A 25041-nucleotide genomic window follows, 5' to 3' on the forward strand; every position below is an offset into this window, starting at 1 on the left:
ACTTCTCAGGGGAAAATAACGTCTATCATCTCCTTGTTGACCGGACAGGCTCTGGACTGGGCTACATCTTTAATTAAACACGGAGCTTCTGAGATGAGTGATTTAGATCAATTTTAGAGAAAACTAAAGGCAGTTTTCGACCTGCCTAACCCAAAGCAATTAGCTGCTACCTATCTTTCTACTCTCCACTAGGGGAAAAGATCAGCTCAGGATTATTCCATCGAATTTCATATTCTGGCAGCCAAAACCTCATGGAATCAGGAGGAACTTATTTTCTTATATCGTCGGGGACTATCCAGTGAACTAAAAGATAACTTGGCTCTGGTACCCCTGAGCAGAAAGACCCTCGACGAGGTAGTAACTCAAGTAATTCAACTTGATCTCAGACTCTGAGAGCAACAACCAGAGAGATCTCAGACCCGGAATTTAATGCCCCCTCAATCCGCATCTGTGAATTGAGTCAAAAAGAAGGACTCCACAAAGACTGCATACTAGACCAGGGGTGAGTTTTCCGTCTCATTTTTCTAATGCCTTCACCAGACCTTTTTTTCCCAGCAACACTATCCTGGGGTAATTGCCTTTTGTCAATCATTGCTTTTATAGATTCTGTAGTGGCAGGGAACTTCACAGAATCAGCCCTTGCCAAATCTTAGAATATTCCTTTACTGTCAGTAGACCCACCCCTCCGTGTTCAGAATCTATGGTTCTATCATTTGGCAGACCACACAGATCTCGATTCAAATCGGCGCCACTCATCATGAGCTAATTCAGTTCTATCTTCTAGAGACACTCCCCTTCTGCTGGGATACCCTTGGTTACGCCAACACAACCTTCACATCTCTTGGGCTCAAAACGGACTGATAGGCTGGGGATCGCAAGGCCACTTTCGCTGTTGTCAACTACCAGTGAAAATAGCCCTCACCAAACTATCTCAGTCTGAACTCTCCAGAATTCTCCCCCAATGCAGAGATCTGCCTGAGGCTTTTAATTAACAGAAAGCTCTAACTCTCCCTCCCCACCCAGTCCCTATGACTGTGCTATTGAGCTTCTGCCTGGCATCTTTCCTCCCAAAGGAAAGATCTATTCCCCCCCAACACGGAATCTGATGCTCTGGAGAAGTATATCCAGGAATAGTATAAAGCAGGAGTTATTCATCCATCAAAATCTCCAGCCTGTGCTAGTTTCTTTTTTGTGGAAAAGAAGAATGGAGGGGTAAGACTGTGCATCAAATATTGTGGTCTTATTGAAATTACAATTAAAAATGGGTACCCTTTGCCTCTAATTTACTACAGACCTGGAGTCTGTTCATGGAGCCACCATTTTTTCTAAACTCGATTTACAGAGGCATGTAATCTTATCCGCATACAAGAGGAGGATAATTGGAAAACAGCGTTCATAACAACCCATGGACATTACGAATACCTGGTCATGCCGTTCGGTCTAGTTAATGCTTCGGCTGTGTTTCAAACATTCATAAACGATGTATTCCATTATATTATACAAAGATTTGTTCTTGTCTATTTAGACGATATCCTGATTTATTCCAACAACCTGCAGGATCATATAACTTTCGTCAGGGAGGTCCTGTCCCGCTTCATTGAGAACAAATTATACGTCAAATAAGAGAAATGTATATTCCATGCCTCATCGATTCAGTTCCTAGGATACGTTTTATCTCCTCAAGGGATCGAAATAGATTCCAGCAAGGTAGCCGCCATAAAGGATTGGCCGACTCTGAAGAACCTTAAACAGGTCCAGCACTTCCTGGGTTTTGCTAATTTCTACCGAAGATTCATTCGAAATTTCAGTTCAGTGGTTGCACCAATTACGGCACTCACTCGTAAGGGTCCAGAGCAAGGGAAATGGACTCCCCAAACGGAGACAAACTTTTCTTGATTAAAACATCTATTCACTACAGCCCCTCTGTTACATCATCCAGACCTTACTTTACCCTTCGTTGTGGAGGTTGATGCCTCAGCCTATGGGGTGGGAGCAGCTCTCTCTCAATGCCATGGGAATAAGGCAATTCTCCACTGTTGTGGCCTTTTTTCCAAAAAGCTATCACCAGCAGAGGTCAATTATGTGTCACGGACGTCCAAAGGGACTAACCGTGGGGAGCAGGAGAGCGGAAAAAGACCCATATGCGTAGCGGCGAGACGGGAAAAAGGCCCAGGCTCATTAGTGCAAAGAGTTCAGGAATGCCGTATAGAAACCTATGCCCTCAGGGAGCGGACGTGGGGCGCCCTGGTGCTAGGCGGGTCTCAGGACATCCGAACGTCAATGCTAAGCGAGGACAGAGTGCGAGACCCCGAAATTTATAGCCCAAGGGAAAGAGAGGGACCAGAAGGACAGAAGACCGGAAACTAGGGACAGGACAGAGAAGGAGCGCCCTCTGGCTGCAGAGGGCGTGACATTATGACCTTGGAAACCGGGAACTCCTAGCTATTAAAGTAGCACTCGATGAATGGCGCTCAACATCCTTCTATTCTATACACCGATCATAAAAACTTTACAGCTGGCAAAACATCTCAATCCTCGATAAGCTAGATGGGTGCTTTTTTTCTTGGTTTTTGCTTTTTCATTACATACATACCGGGTTCCAAGAATGCCAAAGCCAACGCCCTTTCTCACCTCTATGATCCCCCAGAAACTGAACCAGATCCAGAACTCATCATCCCACCCAATAAATTCATTGCAACTATGAGATGGGACATCGAGGAGGAGGTTAGGCATGCCTTGGTTAATCACTCGATTCCTCCACAGTGCCCTCCCAACAAACATTTGGTTGTTAACACAGTAAGATCCTTAGTCCTCTGATGGTGTTATGATTCCCGGTTTGCCAGGCATCCTGGAACCAATGTACTCTCAAATTCCTTTCTAGAGATTTTTGTTGGCCCACCATGAAAGAAGACACTACAGAATATGTTAAGGCGTGTCCTGTGTGTGCCCTGATCAAGTCCACCAATCAGAAGATAGGACGCCTTTTACATCCACTACCTATACCTGAACGACCATGGTCTCACATCTCTGTAGATTTTATCATGGACCTTCCTAAAAGTCACCTAAAGTTACCTAAAAGTCAAGGTAACACTAACATACTCGTCATAGTATGTCAAGCGCAAGGCAGGGTACACCCTGGACAGGGTGCCAGTCCATCGCAGGGCAAGTGCAAGCCAATCATACATGGGGACAATTTGGAGGCCACGATAAAGGCCGAGGGGGGGAATTTGGCCTGGACACCGGGATAACTCCCTATTCTTATCAAGAAATGCCCGGGGATCTTTGATGACCACTGAGAATCAGGACCTCAGTTTAACATCTCATCTGAAAGATGGTGCAACTTCAGTATAGTGTCCCCGCCCCTACACTGGGGCATTAGGACCCACAGAGACCACAGGTTGGGCGCCCCCCACTGGTCCCACTAACACCACTTCCAGCAGCAAACATAGCTTCCTAGGAGGTCTCCATCCAGGTACTGACTAGGCTCAACCCTGCTTAGCTTCAGCGGGTAGCAAGTTGAGAGCTGCAGGGTGATATAGCTGCTGGCTCACACTTATATCTTTAATTTATAATATTTCCAAGCTTTGCAAAAAATATTTTTATTGCCCTGCTCTATACAGTATCTCAATACATATCGATTTCAAAATAAACCATAGTTAAAAGTAATAGGTTTATTCCATGCTGAATGCATCTATCCTTACTGTACATAAAAGCAATCTATCTTTCTTACACCCGAAGAAGGCTCCACAGCTAAAAAGTAGGAGAGAATGTACAGGAGAAGAAGCATCAGTTCACCAGTCTTTTACTACTGCAAAATAGGCTGCTACACATATTAAGACAGGACTTGGGGCCTTGAGCCATATAGTTATATAACAATCCTTCAGGCTGAAGACAACCTTTGGTTATGCTGCACAAGTCATGCTATTACCACTTGAACTGCTGAGTTACTATTATACAGTAGTCTCAGGGCTGAACACTCAAGCCACTTGACTGTATTACAAGACATGCAAGCATGGAAGGGGCCAAAACGTAATCCTTTTCTCCCAACACAGTTTATTATTGAAATGACACCCCTCATGCTTCCAAAATATAAAAATGCATTGCATTAAGAAAAATGGTTACTTACTGTAGATAAAATGTGATTCTGCCAAGAGGTAACACAGCTCACCCTGTAATTCAAATGAAGAAAAACTGTGAGAACAGTAAAAAAACAAATAGAATATAATAATTCCAGAAGATTAAATGGTAATACTGAAATTATTGAAATTCCAAAGAAGAATTACAAGCAATCACAGCGCCTGCACAAGTTTTAAGCATTTTTCAATCAAATAATTAGTTTTCATTAGTTCTGAGTAATGAAACTAATATTGAATCAGCAGTACATAAATAACAATACAATTTTTTAATAACTGATATCTATCCACTGAGTTTTTCAGTTTAAGCATTTTCTAAAAACCTGTAGTAACTCTACGTATAGTACTCTGCACAAATGCAGAAGCTCACAGTATCTAGTGTTTTTAATGATAATGGAGGTCAGTGATGTAGAGAGTGTTACATAACAACAATGAGAAATTGCAATTTTCAGACCTCCACAGCAATTTTGCTCCCAATTTCTTCTATGTAATTCAAATAAAACACATTTATATATACTATAGCATATTCATTATAAAAATAGCAAGTTTTATAATGAATAAATAAAGTCAGGCAAGTCTTGCAGTGGAGCAAACAAGCTTCTTCTGTTCAAATATGTTACAAAACACAAAATGGAAAACAAAGTGTGGTGCCATGAGTTAGTGTATTAAATGTGAATCTGTGAGGACAAGTCTAGAGAAGGAGTGGAGTGAAGAATGGCTGAACTGCTGTGAAAATAAAAAAAACATTCAACTTACTTTTTTCAACATACTTTTAGTGACTATCACTAAACTGATTTAACATCGTCTAAAATTAAGGAAGATAGTATAACTCTTTTTTTATTTTCAACACAAAGAATAATTTTGTGACTTACTGCTACAATTAATAATTGTCCAAGTAAATGCACAAAACCCCTACACACAGAAAGTAACACAATATTTGTTTCAGGTAATAATCTGTGTAAGTAAGAGACCAGTGTAATTCTGGAGGGTGAACCTACAGCTCACGTTTTTGTCAATTCTCCTCACCACTTTTGGTGAAAAGAATATGTATTACAGCCCCACTCCTTCTCATTATGTGGTCTGAAACTATTCCTTTAAGAAACACTATGTTTATGTGAAAAAGTGCTATTGTAAATTATAATGTTATTGGTAGTTTAGAGATAGAAACTGAGGATCAAATTTAAACTATAACATAATATGTATGAAGCTCAATGTTTACCATTTGCTGTATATCAGTAATTCACTACTGGTACTGGAGGTCCACAGTTTTTATTGGTGGATGTATAACCGGCATAGAATGAACAATAATAATAATAATAATAATATCTTACACTTATATAGCACTTTACAGGTAATGGGGACTCCCCTCCACCAATGTGCAGCATCCACCTGGATGATGCAATGGCAGCCATAGTGCGCCAGAACACTCACCACACATCAGCTATCAGTGGGGAGGAGAGCAGAGTAATGAAGCCAATTTATAGAGGGGGATTGTTAGGAGGCCATGATTGATAAGGGGCAATGGGAGTGTCCCTGTCACTATACTAGGGCATTAGGACCCACATGAGCCACAGGGTGAGCGCCCCCTGCTGGCCCCACTAACACCTCTTCCAGCAGCAACCTAAGTTTTTCCAAGGAGGTCTCTCATCAAGGTACTGACCAGGCTCACACCTGCTTAGCTTCAGTGGGTTGTCAGTTGTGAGTTGCAGGTTGATATGGCTGCTGGCAAACAAGTTGCGAAATAAGCAGGAAAAAGATCTAATATAAACAAATTAAATAAGCAATTGATTCAAATAAAGGCTACATGAATCCAGGATGGAATGAGAACCAGAAGGTATGACTGCCACTAAGTGAATATCAATTTTATATATCCATAATATTTTATATATCCATGTGTTTTATTTCTTATGCAATCAATAATCGTTTGTTTCTTTTTAAAATTAAACCATCAATTGTATCTTGTTATATATTCCTTATTGGACATACAGTACAGAAACATATTCTTTACATCTGTAATATGTTAATACTGTACAATTCAATAAATTCCAACATTTATTTTCAAAACCTTTTCACTAGTGTCAATTTAAGACAATCAGGTGTCAAAGATACAATATTGATTAGATAAACTTTTGAATATGTGATGAAACTATGAAGAAAATGAAAGCACAAAATCTTCTTAACAAAGTCTTCACCAGTGGAATATTCCACCAATGCCGTTGAGAAGTTCCATGTTAGAAGGTAATAAGGAACAGTTTACCACAGAAATAATACAGGAGTATAGGAATATGGAACATATAAATAATAGCATTTTATATTATTAGAAATAATTGGAATTTATATTATGATAAAACTATTTTAATTTTAAGTAGTGCAGGTGGGTAGCTGCGTCAACATGCATAGTCTGCAAAGGAACAAGTAATAGGTTTATTCCATGCTGAAAATAGAAGAGAGAAAACACAACGTTTCAGCTGTGAAGCCTTGCCACCTGAAGAAGGCTTCACAGACGAAACATAGTGTTTTCTCTGTTGTTGTTGTTTCAGCATTTTCATTTTAATACCAGTGGTGAAGCCCAGTTTATTTTCTTCTCTCTCTTCTCAAAAAAGATCATGATTTTATTTGAGAAATTGTATCTATACTGATGTATCCTCATGCCATTGAAGTCTTTTACAATAATAATATATTTCTGAATAAATAAAACACATACAGTATGAGTGGCACAGTGGTCAACATTGCTGCCTCCCACTGCTGGGGCCCTGTGTACAATTCTGGATCTGGGGTGCTATCTGCATGTAGTTTGTATGTTTTCTCAGGGTGCTCCGGTTATGTCCCACAATCCAAAGACATATAGATAGTTTAAATAGCTTCTAAGAAAATGAATATTACCCAGTATTACCCAATATAACCCTGCACAATTCCTACAGATCAACATGATATTGCCAAAGTCACATTTTGAGAGGCAAGCCATATTTTGTTTCTGGTAGAAGCATCTGACAAGATAGTAAATAAATGATGTTACACCTGTTATATAAAATAATAATATAAAAAATAACTGGTAGTAAGGTCAGTGTGCAGGATTTTGTTTGTAAGTTTTTACCAGACTTCTACTGATTTTTCAAAGCATTTAACTTTAGTTATTCTTAAGTTATAGTAAAGAAAATAATGTAAAAAAACAAATACCAAAAATTTTGGGAAAATATTACCAGCACATGAAAACTGTCTAATAAATGGCAACTGTTCAAATGTTATGGATTTTGTAATAATTTTCAAAAGACAAAACAGGCAAAATGTAAGAAGCAATGACAATGTTTCCATCTGATTAGCAATATGAAGAAATCTAGCAGGAATATTACACATTTTTATGTAACAACTTTAAATTGAAAAATGAGTTGGGGGTGATGAGATGGCTGAAACAAACCACACAGAAGAAAGTAATTTTGCATTGATCATTAAATGCTTAAGATTTATAATCCAAATTAAGTGAAGAAACAAAACATTCCCACAGACAGAAACAATCAAATCAGAAGCAGTAATCTGCTGAATAACTTTATTATATGCCAGCAGCCATATCACCCTGCAACTCACAACTGGGAACCCACTGAAGCTAAGCAGGTGTGAGCCTGGTCAGTACCTGGATGGGAGACCTCCTGGGAAAAACTAAGGTTGCTGCTGGAAGAGGTGTTAGTGGAGCCAGCAGGGGGTGCTCACCCTGCGGTCTATGTGGGTCCTAATGCCCCAGTATAGTGACGGGGACACTATACTGTAAACAGGTGCCGTCCTTCGGATGAGACGTAAAACCGAGGTCCTGACTCTCTGTGGTCATTAAAAATCCCAGGGAGTTTCTCGAAAAGAGTAGGGGTGTAACCCTGGCGTCCTGGCCAAATTTCCCATTGGCCCTTACCAATCATGGCCTCCTAATAATCCCCCTCTATGAATTGGCTACATTACTCTGCTCTCCTCCCTACTGATAGCTGATGTGTGGTGAGCGTTCTGGCGCACTATGGCTGCCGTCGCATCATCCAGGTGGATGCTGCACATTGGTGGTGGTGGAGGGGAGTCCCCATTACCTGTAAAGTGCTTTGAGTGGAGTGTCCAGATATAATATAATAATATAATTCCATTATATAATAATATAATTATTACTATTACATATTACGTGGTCTCTCAAAAGAGTAAAATTAGTAAAAGAGGTGAGTCTATAAATATGCAGCCCAGGGAAACTAGGTCCCCCTTTTCACTAAGAAATCACATTTTTAGCAGCACTATGCTAAACTCATTTCTTGGTAAAACCCCCTATTACAATTTCTAAGAAAATATCATATTACCTCATAAACAATTTTTTATTTCCAACTTTAAAGTACATTCAGATTGTCAACCAAATTTCTCAAATTTTATTAGATTTTTTGAAAAAACTTAAGTATTCCACAGCAATGACAACATATATGCAGAACTTGATTGCTTAATATATGTGCTAGTATATTTTATTTCATATACGTATACAGTCTATCCACAAGTACAGATTTTTGTGCATACCATTTTCAGATGATGATTTTCTGATTCAGAATTATCTAAAAGAGATGCATCCCATCAGAATACAGTAGTGTTAAAATGTATAAATAACTTTCTGTTATACCATTTTATCAAATAACACTGGGTAAAATAATATACCATTGCATTTTATATTGAAATGAATCATTTAGGAGAGAAAACAGCATAGATTCCTTTCAAAAGATTCATTTTCATTACAGTATGTGCCCCCTAACATGAGTTATACGAAATATGTTTCATATAGTCACGTTTCATATAAATTAATATTTTAAGAAGTTCATGAAAATAGGTTATTTAGCTTTTAATTCTTAGCTACTGTACATTAGGCACAGTTCCATTAACAGATTTATACAGTTCCAGTGCAAATTTTAGTTCATCTGATTTTTTAATTAGGGAAACAGCTAATTTGCTTACTGTTGTTTTAGATTGTGTGTAAAAATCATATTAAAGCTCTACAATAAGCTTTGCTAACAGCTAGCAATCTTATTATATGAAGAGTAATAAGACAATCTGTATTGTTTACATTCAAACTGTCTACATGTTTACTTGCACATTGTCTATTGTTTGTTTGTACATTGTCTTGATGCACTGTTTGCACTTTGTCTTGTTTTTTACACTTGTTTTACAATCGAGAGACTTTCTGTAAGTACAGTAAGTACCGGTTACATATGGCAATAAAGTTCAAGTTCAAGTTCAAGTGATGTGTAGTCTTGTGTAAACAGTTATATACAGTTTGATTTGCAGGAGATCTCACTCATAAAAAGTAAGTAAAATACAGTAAATTAGAATATTAGACATTAGAAATTTAAAGATGAAATTAGCAGGTACTGACCTTTATTCCAAATGAAAATTAATGTGGTTCCTCAAAATAAGGTCTCAGCAAGTGAAGACAGGAAATTAATCCATTCTTCCAAAGCTGTATTGACTGTAGGAGCTTTTCTAAAATTCTGTAAGAGAGGATGGAAAGCAGGAAGACTCTTTGGGGGGAAAAGTGGATATGTAAGTTGAAAGTGCTTCAACAAATACCAGAGGCAAATAGACTCTCTGACAAATACAATAGACTTGCTCTAAAATTTGCATTGCGAGTATCACCTCTGACCATCTGGTAAAGTACTGTAAATACTGGAATCCATCACTATACCTTTTACTTTCCATTCTTATTTGAATAGCAAATGTATTTCTATTCAGTATTTCACATAAGATCTTAATGTTCTGCACCAAATCATCCTCATACAAAATTGTAAGAAACTTTATAATTTCTATTAGGTTTCTGGAAAAAAAAAGTTATTCTTCTGTGAGTAAAGAGTATTGCATGGTGCATGGTTTATACAGAAGATTGTCAATGTCTCTTATTAGTGTCCATTATATTGGTTATGAACCAAGAAAAAAAAACAACTATGGCTACCTCAACCAAAACACTCCCAGAATGTGTGATTGTCATCATAGACTGCTAAAATATTCCCATAAAGTATCTCATTGCAGAAAGTAAGCAGTTTTGCATCAATCAAAATAATCATTTTGTGATCTTTAAAATGATTTTAGATTTATAATGTCTTTAATGTACGGCTACCAAGTATTTGTCTCAGTATAGTTTTACTGCATACAAAAGCACACTGTACATATTCAAATGGGGAGTACACATCGCACGAAAAAGGAGTAAAGGAGGCCCTTCTTTACACAAAGACCTGTCGGAAACTGGATAATTTGCAAAGTCATGGCATTCAATTGAATACCATCATGTTTTTTTAAACATTTCTGAATGAGATTCTCTTTTCCTTCACCTACTATAAAAACAATTGATCAATGGTCAGACCTGGTCAAATTTCCTTTTCTGCTACTGTAAAATAAATGTTTGTTTGAGCATTTATCTTGGAAATAATGTAGTAAAAGTGAGACACTATGGATATTTGGCTAAGTAGCTAAATATGATAGCCTTATTTAAGCAACTGCTTTTTGAATTATAATAATATGTTTCAGTCTCTGGGTTTTGTTTTCCATTTTTAATATTTGGATAAACCTGGGAATTACATATCCCTTCAACAAACTATAAATTAAATTTATGCCAAAGATTCTGTTTAAATGGTATTCATTTTTTACAATCACACTTTTAGTAACTTACTCATTTATGTACTGAAATTGACTATGTGCTATCTTAATATATCAATTTTCCCTATAGAAAACCTGTTTGTGGGCTTTAAGCACTCCATGACATTCACAACCCTTAAGTGCTTAGTTGAGGCTTCAGAATTCTTTTGGAATAATTTGTGGCTAACCATGTATTTGTATTAACCAGGTACACATAGTGGAAATGGGGTAAACAAACTACAACAGGTGGTTTAGTTATAACATTTAATTCATGTTTCATTGATTAAAAAAAAAAATCTTCCAGTTATTTTTTTCTCAGAACAGCTTTTTGTTATGGCTTCAGCTGGTCTTAGTTAACCCATTTTTATCCAATATTCCTTACACACCCCTTCCTTCACTATTTATTAGGGTCTTTTCTGCCTCCTGAGCTCACCTCATCCTTTCCTCCTTACTACCTGTTTTTCCTCGTTTGGACTCCCTAAACATCAACTCTTTGGTTTTGGTTTTTGGATTACTTGCTCTTTCCTCGCCCTTATCGGATTTGTTTGCCTCTCTTCTTGTGTACTACCAGGACTTGACTATGACTGGAATAATTGACCACTCTACCTCGTCAACTGCAATGGATACCTCAGCTACTGGACCTCACCTGGAGACCCACACAAGGTTCATAAATTACATACTGTAGCTTCTCATACTATTAATATCTTAATTCTATGGGTCACCACATCTAGACCCAAATCTGTTGTTTGATGTGCTCCATTGCTCCCCTTTAGGAAATGCACAAAAAGTAAAAAAATGTTTTGGTTTTCTGTTCTGTGTGATTTGATAAGTCATACTTTGGCTACTGATGTTCTGTCCAGGATCTGTGTCAAGTGTCAGGACTGTGGATTTGCATGGCCTTATGGATTTTGGTCTATAAATGTTGGCACAAGGAGGTATAGTACTTCAGAAATAAGAGCCCTGTGTCTCATAGTAGGAGTTTTGTGACCCAGTCCTCTCTAGAAGAACCCCCTAACATCATGCTCTGCTTTTCTACAACAAAGAACATTGTAGAAGATTTCCACATAATCAAATCACCCTTGCTCAGGTGCTCTGGTAAGACTTGGATTCTTTAGTGTTGACCTGCTGTATATTATTTACATCAATACACTGTATATTCATGTATACTTATTTTCAAGTGCTGTGTTTGCTAAAATAGTTCTTTCTTCTCTTTAATTCATATTGTGTATCAAACCACAGAGAAACTACTTGTCTTGACAGGTTTAGACTAAAAAACTTATAATTTTGCAGAGACATCTCAAGAAGGTGGGCCATATTAATAAAAGAGAGACATTTTTCTGTTTGAGGTTTTCTGGTAATTGCCATTCTACAGAGGAAAATACCTGAAGCCATACCTAATATTTATTCTTTATAATGCTGTTATATTATATGCTTCTATGTAAATGGCAGATGTAGTTAACAAGAAGATTATGTCATAGGAAAAATGCAAATTGGTATCAGAAGCAGGAATGTCTAAGTCGACTTCTGAACAAGACCTTCCCTGTTTGGTGCAACTGGAATTGTTGTTATTATGTAAATGAAGCATAGTACATCCAGATATGAAATGCAAAATATACATGTATTTTGGCTTACAAGATATATAGCATTACCTTTTGCTCTATGCAAGAGAGCAGGGATTTCACATTGTGTGCATGAGATAAGTGTTCTAGGTCTCAAGATCCAAGCAATTTCCTGAAGGAGAATCTATTACCCAATATTAGACAAATCCTATGACGTGATATAGCAAAAGATAATTTGGAACAAATTTGGCATACACTTGCATGGTGGAGGGAACAAAACACTGCATGGGGAAAGGACAGAAATAATCCACCCTCTGCCGACTGAGTAAAATTAGTCAAGGAGCTGCAGCAAGGGTGTTAATTTGGGGGAGGGAGGGACGCAAAGTGAGGAATGTTAGGATAGGAGAGCAATACTATCAGTATTGATTTGTATTCTGATACATTTAACACTTTGTCTTTAATTCCAGTGAGCACCCCAACACCATAAGGCAGCAATAGAAACCACTGTGCTACCATGCCACCCTATTCTAATCCATTTTCTGTAGTAAATAAACATAGAGGAAAATGAATTTCATTACACTGTCTCTAGATGATTTCTAGAAAACATTTTTTATTTATCACAACCATCCACTTTATTAAGAATTTCAGATGCATTTAATTGAGTCAATATAAACAAATACTAGAAAGCATGAATAATTCATAACAATGTCAAACAACAATCTACTTTTACATGATTCTTTAACGTTGTTATATGTTTATTCTTTCATACAATTTTCATTGTTATTATTCTTATTACTTGTTTCATGGGATTAGTAATAATAGCTAAAAATTATTGTGGCATTTCTTTTTCAGATTTAGCTCAATTTTAAATCTCATAGAGTGAAAACAGAATTTCAAACATTTTTACAAGTCAATTTAAATTGCAAGGACAGTATACAGTAAGTCTATAAGGGCATATCTGTAGAAAATAATACAGCTGGAAACAATAAATTAAACATTGTTTTCTGTGTACATATAAATATTCTGTTGATTACCATCTCCACCCTGTCTGGGGTATTCATGTACTACAAAAACTGTAATCTTTGTATTATCCACCCTGTTGTTAGGGTGTGGTTATTTTCAGTGTAGCTCCTCACTTACTTTATTCAGGGCCCATAATTCCAAGGCAAATAAGCTTTATGAACCTACAGACATCTTCCTATCTGTACAGTTACATAAACCATAAAACTGCACATGTAAACACAACTGTGAAAGTAAAAGATGAAAATAGATTTGAATCTAGTGTAACAGGAAAAACAATATATTATGTATATATTAGCCAAGTTTTTGCAATACAGAAGTAGTGTCAAAGATGTTTAAAAACAGTAATCCCAAAAATAATAACTTTTTTTTGCTTAGTCTTTGAAAGATATTTGTTTTATTATGTTTACTTGATCCCTGCTGATCAGATACTGTGATTTGACTAACAAATGAACAAACATGAAAGAATAGATGCTTTTGCATTTATTTTAGTTCAACAGACTTTTATTTGAATGTAGCTAATTTAAACAACACATACACTTTTGTAATTGTGGCAAGAAAACTTGTTTAACTCATCGAAGCATGCATTAACAAGACTAAAAGTTTGAGTTTCAATATTTTCAATATTATACTTACAGTTTGTACTATGAAATGCACAAAATATTATTTTTATATAATGACCAAATTTATATTTCAGGACAAATATGAAGTTATCTGTGTAAGTTTCAAATCAAGGCCTTTTTGAAATAATATTTTACAAACCTACAATAGAAAGATGTAAATAAATATTCCAATGGAGACCAATTTTTTTTTTTTTCATTATTGCAACAGCTAAAAAATAATTTCAAATGATATAATGCAACATTATCTCAGTATAATTCAGAAATACATTTAGGGATCTTTTAGACCAGGGCTCACCAATCCGTGTTCTGGAAGGATGGTGTGCTTACATGATTTCAGTCCAAAATAACCTGAATCAGATCATTATTTGCTCAATTAGACAAGCTCTTTGTGCTGCTGGTGCTTAAAAGTCACCAGGAAAACCTGCATACGTATTTGCCTTCCAGGGCCAACTTTTGAAAACGTGTTTTAGATGTTGAAACATCTACATTTGTTTTTCTTCAACTGGAATCTGGCTAAGACCAGGTTTAGATGTGGGGTTTGGGTATATGGATATAATGTTTGATTGAAACTTACTTAACTAAGATATTGTATTGATCAGATACAGTATATCAGATATTCAAGCAATCATAATAATAATAATAATAATAATAATAATAATAATGTTAATAATAATGTTTCTTTATTAGCCCTATACAATTTCTTACATTAGGAATTCTTCTTTTCGCATACCCCAGCTTATTCTCCAAGGAGACACAGACACACAGACAGGGAGAGAAGCTTGGTGTCAGAGCACAGGGTCTGCCATTGTACGGCACCCCTATGCAAAGATCTGTGGGAAATATTATATTGTGGTATTTAAATAGTCATTACAAAATATTCTTTTATGTGTAAAAATGGGAAAAACAAAAAAAGAAACCATGGCATTTAAAAAATATATAAAAAATGTTTATTTACTACAGGTACATTGCTTTTAACAGTGTCAAGAAAGCTTGCACTGAGTGCCCCTGAATAAGTTTTTTTACACTTAAGTAGAAACAAATGGCAGTTTCTACGAAAGCAAAGTTAGATGTTAACATATTTCTGCTCTTTTAGAGAGATGAACAGGGAGGGATGTACAGTATTCAATATTAAGAAAGTACTTCTGCTTCTTTGAAAACAGAAGGGATTTATAAAAAGTATTGTGGATGAAATTAGCCACACGATGGTAAATCTTTGTGCCAAGATTTCTAATTCTGAGCTTTCTAATGACTAAAGTTGTGAAGGTAGTGATTTTTTACCTGTAATTTTTACCTGACTTGCATTTAGAGTTTGGCAGTTTCAAACACTGCCTGAGGACAGGAACTATGCATATATACAAAGACATATTGTCCTTGTTTACAGACTATGTCTTGGGAAAGTTTTGACATGCATTGTGGACTTGAAGACCTGTCTTGAAGCAACTGACAGCTTTTATCTGAGGTCAAAAGCACCCCAGACTAAATTATGATAAATGGTTTATACCAGTGGTTCTCAAACTGTGGTACGCATACCAGCAGTGGTACGCAGAGCGCTGCCAGCTAGTACGCCATATGACCCTGGAACTTTATTGTGTGCGCTGAAAAATCGGAACGGGTTTTCATATTTTCTATTTTAATACGTGTCGAATACGCAGCCTACGTACTATGATACAGTGCGCGCTAATACTTCAGTGGACACAGAGCTACTATGTAATTCTATACCACTCTATAGGAATGCGTGCTACAGATGCAAGTGATCGACTGTATTTAAAACAAAAGCTATCTCCAGCAAATAGGGAGGTAGGAGAATGTGCGTGATTTTTGAACAATGCCAATGTTGTAAACACAGGAATGCATAGAAATACGTGCTACGAATGTTGGTAATCTTGTGAGCACAGGAAAGCGTGATAGATAACAGAAAAATATTTAAGAACTGTTATAAGTTAATTTGAGAAAAATACACTGAGTGTTTCGCTCCTATGCGCATGAAATAAAAACTTAAAATACATACGGAAATAAAAACGGAAATGCGGAAACATGCAAGCTTGCGGATTGCTAAAGCAGGTAAGCCCCACACTATTTTTGAAGAACCTTATTTACCGTTGGCAAAAGAGCTGACACGTATTATGTGTGGAGAAAAAGCTGCTAAACAGCTCGACCTGCTGCCCCCCCTGAAAGACACAGTAACTCATAGAATTATTGACATGGCGGATGATATTAAAAGTACGTTGATAGAGCGCGTTAAGATGAGCCAATTTTTCTCTGCGATTAGATGAGTCTGTAGTCGATTTGGCTAATTTGCTCGTCTACGTTAGATACAAGTTTGAGGGTACGTCCCTTGAGGACTTTCTGTTCTGTAAGCCGCTACCAACAGGAACTACAGGAGAGCACATATTTCAGCTTCTGACTGAATTTATCGAAGAGAATGGCATCGACTGGATAAAATGTGTTGGATTTTGTACAGACGGTGCTAGAACAATGACAAGCTGACATAGCGGTGTAGTTGCAAGAATTAGAGAGGTTGCTCCAGAAATTAATGGACGCATTGCAAAATTCACCGCGAGACCTTTGCCGTCAAGAAAATGCCTGACGATTTAAAATCTGTTGTGAATTGTATCAAGGCTCGAAAAATTAATTCACATCTGCTTTGCTCGACTAAACAGGTTCACTCCTCTCACTGAAATGGTGCTTTTTTATTATTTTTATTTGTTGTTGTTACTGTTTTTGTTTCTGTAAAACGCTTTCAGAAGCCACCTTTAAAGGTGCTATATCAAAAAAAAGTTTATTATTATGATATTTATTATATTTATGTGTGAGTGTGTGTGCACGCGTACTCACGTTGGTCATTGAGAATTTCCGGGGTTCCTATGAGATGAAGACTTGTAGGTGGTACTTACATGCTTTGGTTGGATTAGGGGTGGTACTTGGTCCAAAAAGTTTGAGAACCACTGGTTTACACAACTGATGCTTCTTACTGACATGTTAGCACATCTAAATGAACTAAATTTATTTCTGCTAAGTGGAGACCAAACAGTGATGGGTGATTTTGAAACATGGAAGGCGATGAAAACTTGCCATTTTTCTCAGGACAGCCTAAATTTATGCTCTTTCTATTTTATCATAGCTCAACTGGCAAGACCTGGGTTTGAGCCAATGCAGTGAGGCACGAACTAGGGTGGGAGCGGCGAGGGCACAAGCCCTAGAACCCGAATCCGTCACAATAACAAAAGGACAGACAATGAAATGTGGGCTATTTCGAAGTCGCAAATGTGAGATATAAAGTCGGAATTTTGAGTTATAAAGTCGGAATTCTGAGATATAAAGTCGCAATTCTGAGATATGAAGTTGCAATTCTGAGTTTTTAAGTCGTAATTCTGAGTTTTTAAGTCACAATTCTGAGTTTTTAAGTTGCAATTCTGAGATATGAAGTCGCAATTGCGAGATACCATAGCGCGTTTTTTTTACTCCCTGGCGGAAACGGGCTTCCATAGAAAGGTAACATAAAATGTTCCTAATTTAGTCTGCTTTTGAAACCAAGGGGATAAAGTATTCTTCCATTAACTTAACATGTACATTTTGTAAAATAAAAAAAACTTTAGATTTCTAAGATTTCTAAGTTGACTGCAGCATAGGAAATGTGGGACTTCTGTTCTGCTCCTTCACTCCTTGATAGACTCCATACATATGGGTCCAAAAAAAGTTGCAGCATGTCATAATGAATCTGATGAAACAGCTGTGGAAAGATGTGTGATTTTTAGTTGTAGGAAGTGATTTGTGATTCTTAGTTACAGTTTGTGTTGTAAGAGGGTGGTATATTCAGGCAAAATGACTCTTGTTTGAACTAAATTCTTCAGAGCGAATGAGTGAGGAGGATCAAAGTGTGCTGGTTACCCACATATTGATGACCAGAATACACAGATACTCTTAGACATTTGTTGTGCTTTTAAATTAAATGAGTTTTTGGTTCATTTCATTATCACTGATGAGTCACACATACAGTATGCCATACTTTCATGGGGAAACCTAAAAATAATCAACTTCCTGCTATGAAACCTGCAGTTTATGAAAAGCATATTAATTGCCCACTACCACCTCACACACCGCACAACATGCATTTGATGAAGAGGAAACCTTAACTCACTTATTCACATGACCTGGCTCACAGCAACATTTGTTGTTCAACAGGTTCAAGGACTTATTTCAAGCATTTTGCATTAAGAGATTGCAAACATTCCACTGTAACATTATTGTAAAATTGTGGCAGAGAGAAATCTATGTGTCCAGAACTCCTGTATTGTGTAACATATTCAAACAATTAATGGAATTTGCATTCTTTTTAAGTTTTGAATATGCTAATATTTTACAAATACTTTGCTGTTTATGCTTAGCACTCCGGGGGCCTTCATAATAAACTACTTTCAAAACTATACTGAACTGTGCCGTGGCTTTCTGTATCAATATGCAACATAAGAATGATTGAATAAATGTTTGAGAATAGCTTTTGTTATCTTGACAGTCAGCAGCAATATCTGCTCTTCTATTAAACCAATGAAAAGGATCCTAGTTTAAAAATGAAAGGACTTTAGCCACATTGTAAGGGGAACCAAAGATAAGAGAATGTAATACAGCAGAACAGCTCATACAAACTTTAATTGTGTGATGTAAAAAAACAGACATTTCTCTTAGTGTTACAGGTTTATTTTTTGCTCATTGCCTACAGAGACCTCTTTAATGTGGTAAAATGTTCATTGCTTTGATTCCCTATTTGGTTCTGCATTCTCTGGATCAGCCTTTTCTTTTGTTCCTTTCCTCATTTACATGGGATTTTTCATCTGAAATGATTTGCATTTCTGTTTTTATTAGTAGGGCACAATGGATGATGTGTGTTTCCATTGTAAATTTATTTTTGTTTAACATAAAAAGTGCTACTAAATCCTGTTTTAAAGACTTATTTTGTGCACTGTATCCAAAGAATCTGTTTTGTATTTGTTGTGATTTCATATAATATTCAGGAATATACTATTTTAAATTAATAAGAAGTTAAATAGACAGAAATGAACAATAAAAAAGAAAATATATTTTTTTTACATACAGCAACTTGCACAATTTTCATTTTTGTTCCTTTAAAGGTTGCAGTCAACAGACTTTGATATAGAAATTAATATTTGTTATATAAACAACCTACTCCACACACAAAAAGCAAAAAACATAAATAGATAATTCACTGAAAATAATAATGGTTGCATAGGTATTCAGTGGCTGAGAAGGGAGAAACTGTCATTGGGTCAACTTGAATCTTCAGTTCTGCAGTTCAAAAGCTGCAGGCTCTATCTGAAGAAATACTTTCAGATAGAATTTGATCCAGAGACAGTTCACATTCAGCAAAAGAAAAAAAAGTTCTTATGAAAAATTAGTTACACCCAATCAGAACTCAAAATAATGTTTCAAAATTAATTTTTACTTCATTGTCCTTGATACTGCTGTTTTCTGATTTATGCTGCTGTTTCTAGCAACAGCTAGAGTCAGTATTTTATTATCTCTATACGATACCCACAGCTTGCAAAAGAAAACATTATGTAACGCATATGGCCACCATTGAGTGTGTAAAAGCCAGCTTACCAGAGCGGTGACGTCACCTCCCTTCCCTGTAATAGCAGGGCCCGCAGCTGCTGGGCTCGGGGGAGATCTCTCTTTAGCTCAACAGGCTGGGTCCCTGTTGAGTGACGCTGGAGGCCCGGGTTTGAGTCCCCGATGGTGGGGGACCGACGTGAGGCAGCAGGCGAGGGCGCCCACTTGAATCCCGTAGCGTTACAATTACAACATATTATCATTAACATATAAAATAATTTCGTGTAAAACTGGTTTAATTGACTCATTAAAATTCAAGACATTAATGCTACAGATTTGTGTAGAGAGCTCCAGGCTTTTTTCAAGACAACTTCAGATACATTTCATACCTGAAACAGTACTAAATAAACTCACAAATAGTTTTCCAAACTGTTTTTATTATTGTAACCAGGTGATGAGGTGGTAGCACAGGAGTCAAATGCAACATCCTCGTAGGGGTGGGTGGTTAGATTGTCGCTACCACCAGCTTGCTGTACTCATGACATGCGAATAGTTCTGGAAACACTCCCATTTTTTTCTATTTTTTAGACAAACCAGTAAACCCAAAGTTTTTAAATGTCTGTATTTTCATGTTTAGAGATGTCCCATTTCTGTTTTTAAAGGTTTATGTGTTTATATGTTTGATTTAAAGTTGTAAAATGTGTATTAGGGGATGCAGTTGGCAGACACATATATTCAACTCTATAAAATAAATGTGTAAAGCCGCTAGGTTAAAAATGTCTGTTGGGAATTAAGTGTATTGTAATTGTAATGTTAGAAATCATTATGTTGTGTCATGTTTAAATGTGATGTAGTACTGTATATGTAAAAATAGTAAATGGGAGAACACAACACATACGAGGCGGCTAGTTAGATCCATAGCTACCAGCTTGCTGTACTCCAGATTTGTGAATACTTCTGGGACCAGCTTCATGGGGTTTTGGAAGCCTTACCATGTTATTTCTGTTTTTTTTTTATTCTGTTGTTTATTTTAACTTTTAAAAATAATCCCATGTGAGATCCTTCCAGACGGGAGTGACGACACACAACAACAGACTGTGAAGCTACCAGAACTAGGAGGGACCTGCAAGACATCACCACAGCAAGGCAGAACAGGGACCGTGACATAATACAGTTGAAAACGCCGTCGGAAGTCGCAAAGAGTTGTAATCCTTAAATCAAATCTATGCCTTTGTGCGATCATAGCCAGTTTTATACCTGATTTATCTGTGATTGATGTTAACTTTCGTAGCTGGTGGGGAGCGTACATTTGTAGCTTCCCTAAAGCTAAAATTGGTAAAAAATCACATCATCCAAGCGAGTGCAGCACATTTGTATGTAGTACAACGTCCATATTCTCCTCCGTCCTACAGAACTCCATGCACCCTGCTCCCTGCCCTCTCCCTCCTCTCTTCCATCCGCCATGGACATTTACTGGTGACGCAATCACAAAAGTCTCTGCCCAGTCTACCATTTCATTGGATTAATCGCCTCTTTGCCATCATTTCTGTACAACCAATGCAAACGTAGACAGCGAGGTGAGTGGCATTTTGAAAATACTGTATATTTAAAAATGTATATAAGAGTGTAAAAATACAAGGACAACGCCCAGGTTTACAAAAAAATATCTTAACACATTTCCTGCATTGATTATTATCAATAATAATAATTTCCATTTCTTTTCAGATAAGCCTAGACAGAAAAGGGAATGCAGCTTCTGTTGAGAAATATGAAAGGTTTAGGAAAGAACTGGAAGAAGATAGCGAGTGCCCCACAATATGTGGAGAGGACAGTTTTTTTTTTGTGGGGGGGTGGCAGGAATGTTACAAATGCTCTGCTCTAATGTCACTCTTTTCAAACGGCAGTTGACTGAAAAGGTGTTTCACAGCAAGGTGAGAGCTCTGTTGCAAGAATTGCCCACAACTGGGAACACATTAAAAAATAAAGGTTAGTGTTTCTTGTAGATGTCATTGTCACATGTACACAGAATCTATATATTTTGTCTATACATATCCAGCAGCAATATCACCTTGCAACTCACAACCTGCAGCTTACTGAAGCTCAGCAGGTGTGAGCCTGGTCAGTGTAAAAAGCGGTGAAGAAGTATGAATAAATATCTACCCATGTTTATAGCCAAACTAACCTTTACTGCGGGAGCCTTTTTTACAATTTAACATAGCATTCAACCGGTTGCTCGTCTCTGTGCTGTAAACCATTATGTTCGAACATGTCACAGGATACAGCAATTATTGCCGTAACACAGCTCTCTTAAAGGCATATTCAGTTTACATATAATGCCCATTATATGACATCTCCTCCTGTCAGTTTTGTTTTCTCCCTTCTTATAAACAACAAAACAAAAGCATATTGCCCCAACGTTAATTAACATTCAGAACACTTTAGTCACAAAACGACATTTCTCGTCTTAACTGTTGACCAATTTACCTCCCCCTGCCCAAACACGCGGTCTGTGTCCCAATCACTAAATAATGTTGACACTCCTAGCAGTGTGAATATTTGTGTTTCTTCACAGATTAAACCTGTCCACAGGTCTGCCAGACCGGGTAATTAACAGTCCCATTTGAATCTCTGGGGATCTGACACTGGAAGAAGGGGTGGCAGTGTCAGTGGTTACTGCAAGTTCAGGCTGCTGTGTAACAGCACTATGTTGCTGTCCATCGGAAACCAGAGGTTATGTGCCTCCTGCTGGGATAGGGACATGCTGCAGGTGGTGACGGTTGTGTTGAAGTGTTTCTCCCTGGTGTGTTTCAATGACACAAGACCGTGGAGCAATGCACTCCCATGAAAACAGCAGGTGTTCCCCAAGCTTTCTGATGGTCCAACTTTGTGAGGACAACATCACCTGGCTGCAGCATTGGTAGGGGTTTTGCTCCGTGGCGAGGATTAGAGTAGAAAGCTTGTTTCTGCTTTTCCATTGCATCCTTACTCTTGACATCTTTCAGATTTAGCCATCGGGGCTGAGGGTTTGTCTCAAGTGTTGGAAGTGTCATAATCTTCCGACCCATGAGGAGCTCAGCTGGACTTACACCTGTTGTGATACAAGGTGTCGACCGGTAGCACATGAGAGCGACTAGAGGATCTTTTTGCTTTAGAATTCTCCTTGCGACATGATCTCCCCTCTCAGCATTCCCATTCCCTTGAGCATTTTGTGGACTGGAAGTGATGTGCTGAAAGTCAAACTCTCTTGCAAACTCTTTGAACTCCCCACTCACAAATTGAGGCTCATTGTCAGAAACAACCTCATCTGGGCAGCCAAATCTTGCAAAAAACTGCCTTTAACTTTAAGACAACCTGTGAGGCCGTAGTTACTGGCTTGTGAAGTACCTCTAAGAACTTGGAGAAGGTAAGTGTGTTTGTTGTGTTCACACAGGTCAATAGCGAGTCTTTTCCATGGCCTGTCTGGTAGAGGGGTTGAGATGAGCAGTTCCTTTTTCTGTGTGTGTTTCATCTCAAGGCAGATCTGACAGGATTGAACTTTCTGTTTGATTTCAGATGAGATGCCAGGCCACCACAAAGATGTGTTAGCTCTCTCCCTACACTTAGTCAGGCCTTGATGGCTTCAAAACATCTGGAATTACCATGCAGCTTCCTCTAGTAACAATTCCAGTGTGCTCAGACAGTTCACCCTTGATAGAGAAATGCTACATTATTGCTGCTGGGACTTTGCCTACATAATCTGGCCACCCTGTCCTGATATGCTGCAGCACCAGTTGCAGGTTACTATCAGCTGCTGTGGCTGCCCTAATAGACTCTATTCTGGGTGGGGTTGCAGGCAGGCTATCAACAATGGCTGCAATGAACACTCCACGTCTGAGTGAGTGTTGATTCCCTTTTCCTCGCACTGCAGTGGACTTTGTGATAGGGTGTCGGCCACCACCATAGTCTTGCCTGGAGCATACTCAGAAGTAAATTTGAATCTCATAAGCCTCATGAGAAGTCTCTGGCACCCTAACAGATCATTGCCCTAGTCCTTTTTGTTCACTAGTCGCACTAGGGGCTTGTGATCAGTCACTAATTTGAAGTTCTCAAGGCCAACCAGGTACTTTTCAAACCTTTCACAAGCCCAGACATCCTCCAAGCATTCCTTTTCAGTCTGGGCATATCTGGTTTCAGCTTTAGACAGACGACGCAAACAGTACGCCACCGGCTTCCAATCTCCGTCATGCAGCTGTAACAGTACACCACCTATGCCATAGCTGCTGGCATCAGCTGTCTTGGTTCACATTGTAGAACTTCAGAACAGGAGAGGTAGACAGAATGTCTGATGCACTGGGAGACGTTTTAAGAAATATCTCCCAAAGGGTGTTATAAATGTTGTCAACTTGCTGCACTCTGGGTGTAGAGGTATGCATCTGCCAAAAGCCTTAAGCAGCATTGAAAGATGAGAACACCGTTGCACCACTTAACTTTGCAATAATTTCCTCTGCAGTAGGAAGGACATACTGTACTTCTCCTTCTTTACTTTAACCTCTTCAAGTCTACATAGATGTGTACGCTGCAATTCCGTTTTGGAACTGTCACCATCGGTTCACACCACTCAGTAGGATCTGTCACTCGCTCTATGACACCATCCACCTCCATACGCTCCAACTCCTCCTTTACCCTTTTCATGAGAGGCAAGGGAACTCTGTGTGCTTTGTGCACTGCATATGGCTGCGTATTCTCTTTTAATTGTATTTGGACAGGTTGTTTTTTGAGGATTCCGTGCCCACCAAATGCATTGTGGACTTCTTCAATCCATTTCACTAGCCCCATTACTGATGCTGTGGCTTGGCTTAGCAGATTGTTTACACTCAGACCACGGATGGTCTCTCAGGAATTAACATTTTGAACGTCTCTTCACCCATGATATTCGCATCAGCACCAGTATCAATTTAAAATTTGACTGGTGTTGCCCCAATGAGAAGTTGTACAGTCCATTGTTCATCATCTCTGTTTCCCTTTGTTACAGTACCCAGGAAATATGGTGTTTGTGAAACAGTCTCTGTCACTCCCCTAACTGATTTACTGTGACACATTCTCTCCCAGTGACCCACCTTTTTGCATTTATTGCAGGTAGATCTCATTACTGGACACTTTTCCTGCTGCTTATGTCTAATTTTGCCACACTTTCATTTTGGTCCTCCTTGCTACCCGCTCTTTGTTCTTTTAGGCTTCCACTATGGTGATCCTTTTGCAATTTCCTGCACTGCAGCGCACACCTCCCCCTGCTGGTGAACTTGGAGTGTGACCTCCTCAGACTGGCGAACACTCTGAATAGTTTGGGCTAACGTAAGATCAGCCATTAGCTGAAGTCTACGTGACAGTTTTTTATCAAGAATGCCCACAACTGTTTGTGTTCATCTCTGTTACACCAAAGTCACAGTGTTCAGACAACACATAGAGAGCTCTAATAAATGTTTCAGCCTTTTCACCAGGCGGCTGTACTCTCCAATAAAAACAGGTGCGTTC

General features: G+C 38.0%; 1 protein-coding gene across 2 annotated transcripts in view; it reads right to left on the minus strand.

The window, feature by feature from the left end:
• LOC148674905 (adhesion G protein-coupled receptor F3-like) overlaps window positions 1-9693 on the minus strand; it is a 40811-nt gene extending 31118 nt beyond the window's left edge. Inside the window, exons 1-2 of one of the 2 annotated variants that reach the window (XM_088625661.1) lie at window positions 9511-9693; window positions 4127-4169 (exon numbers count right to left, since the gene is read on the minus strand). The gene's annotated coding sequence lies outside the window, so the exon portion shown is untranslated. The remainder of the gene's footprint in view (window positions 1-4126; window positions 4170-9510) is intronic. The other variant, XM_088625662.1, reaches the window with a different exon arrangement.
• Between the last annotated feature and the right edge of the window lie 15348 nt (window positions 9694-25041).

Source organism: Lepisosteus platostomus, chromosome 3 (assembly GCF_059453375.1).
Source record: "Lepisosteus platostomus isolate fLepPlt1 chromosome 3, fLepPlt1.hap1, whole genome shotgun sequence".
NCBI lineage: Eukaryota > Metazoa > Chordata > Actinopteri > Semionotiformes > Lepisosteidae > Lepisosteus > Lepisosteus platostomus.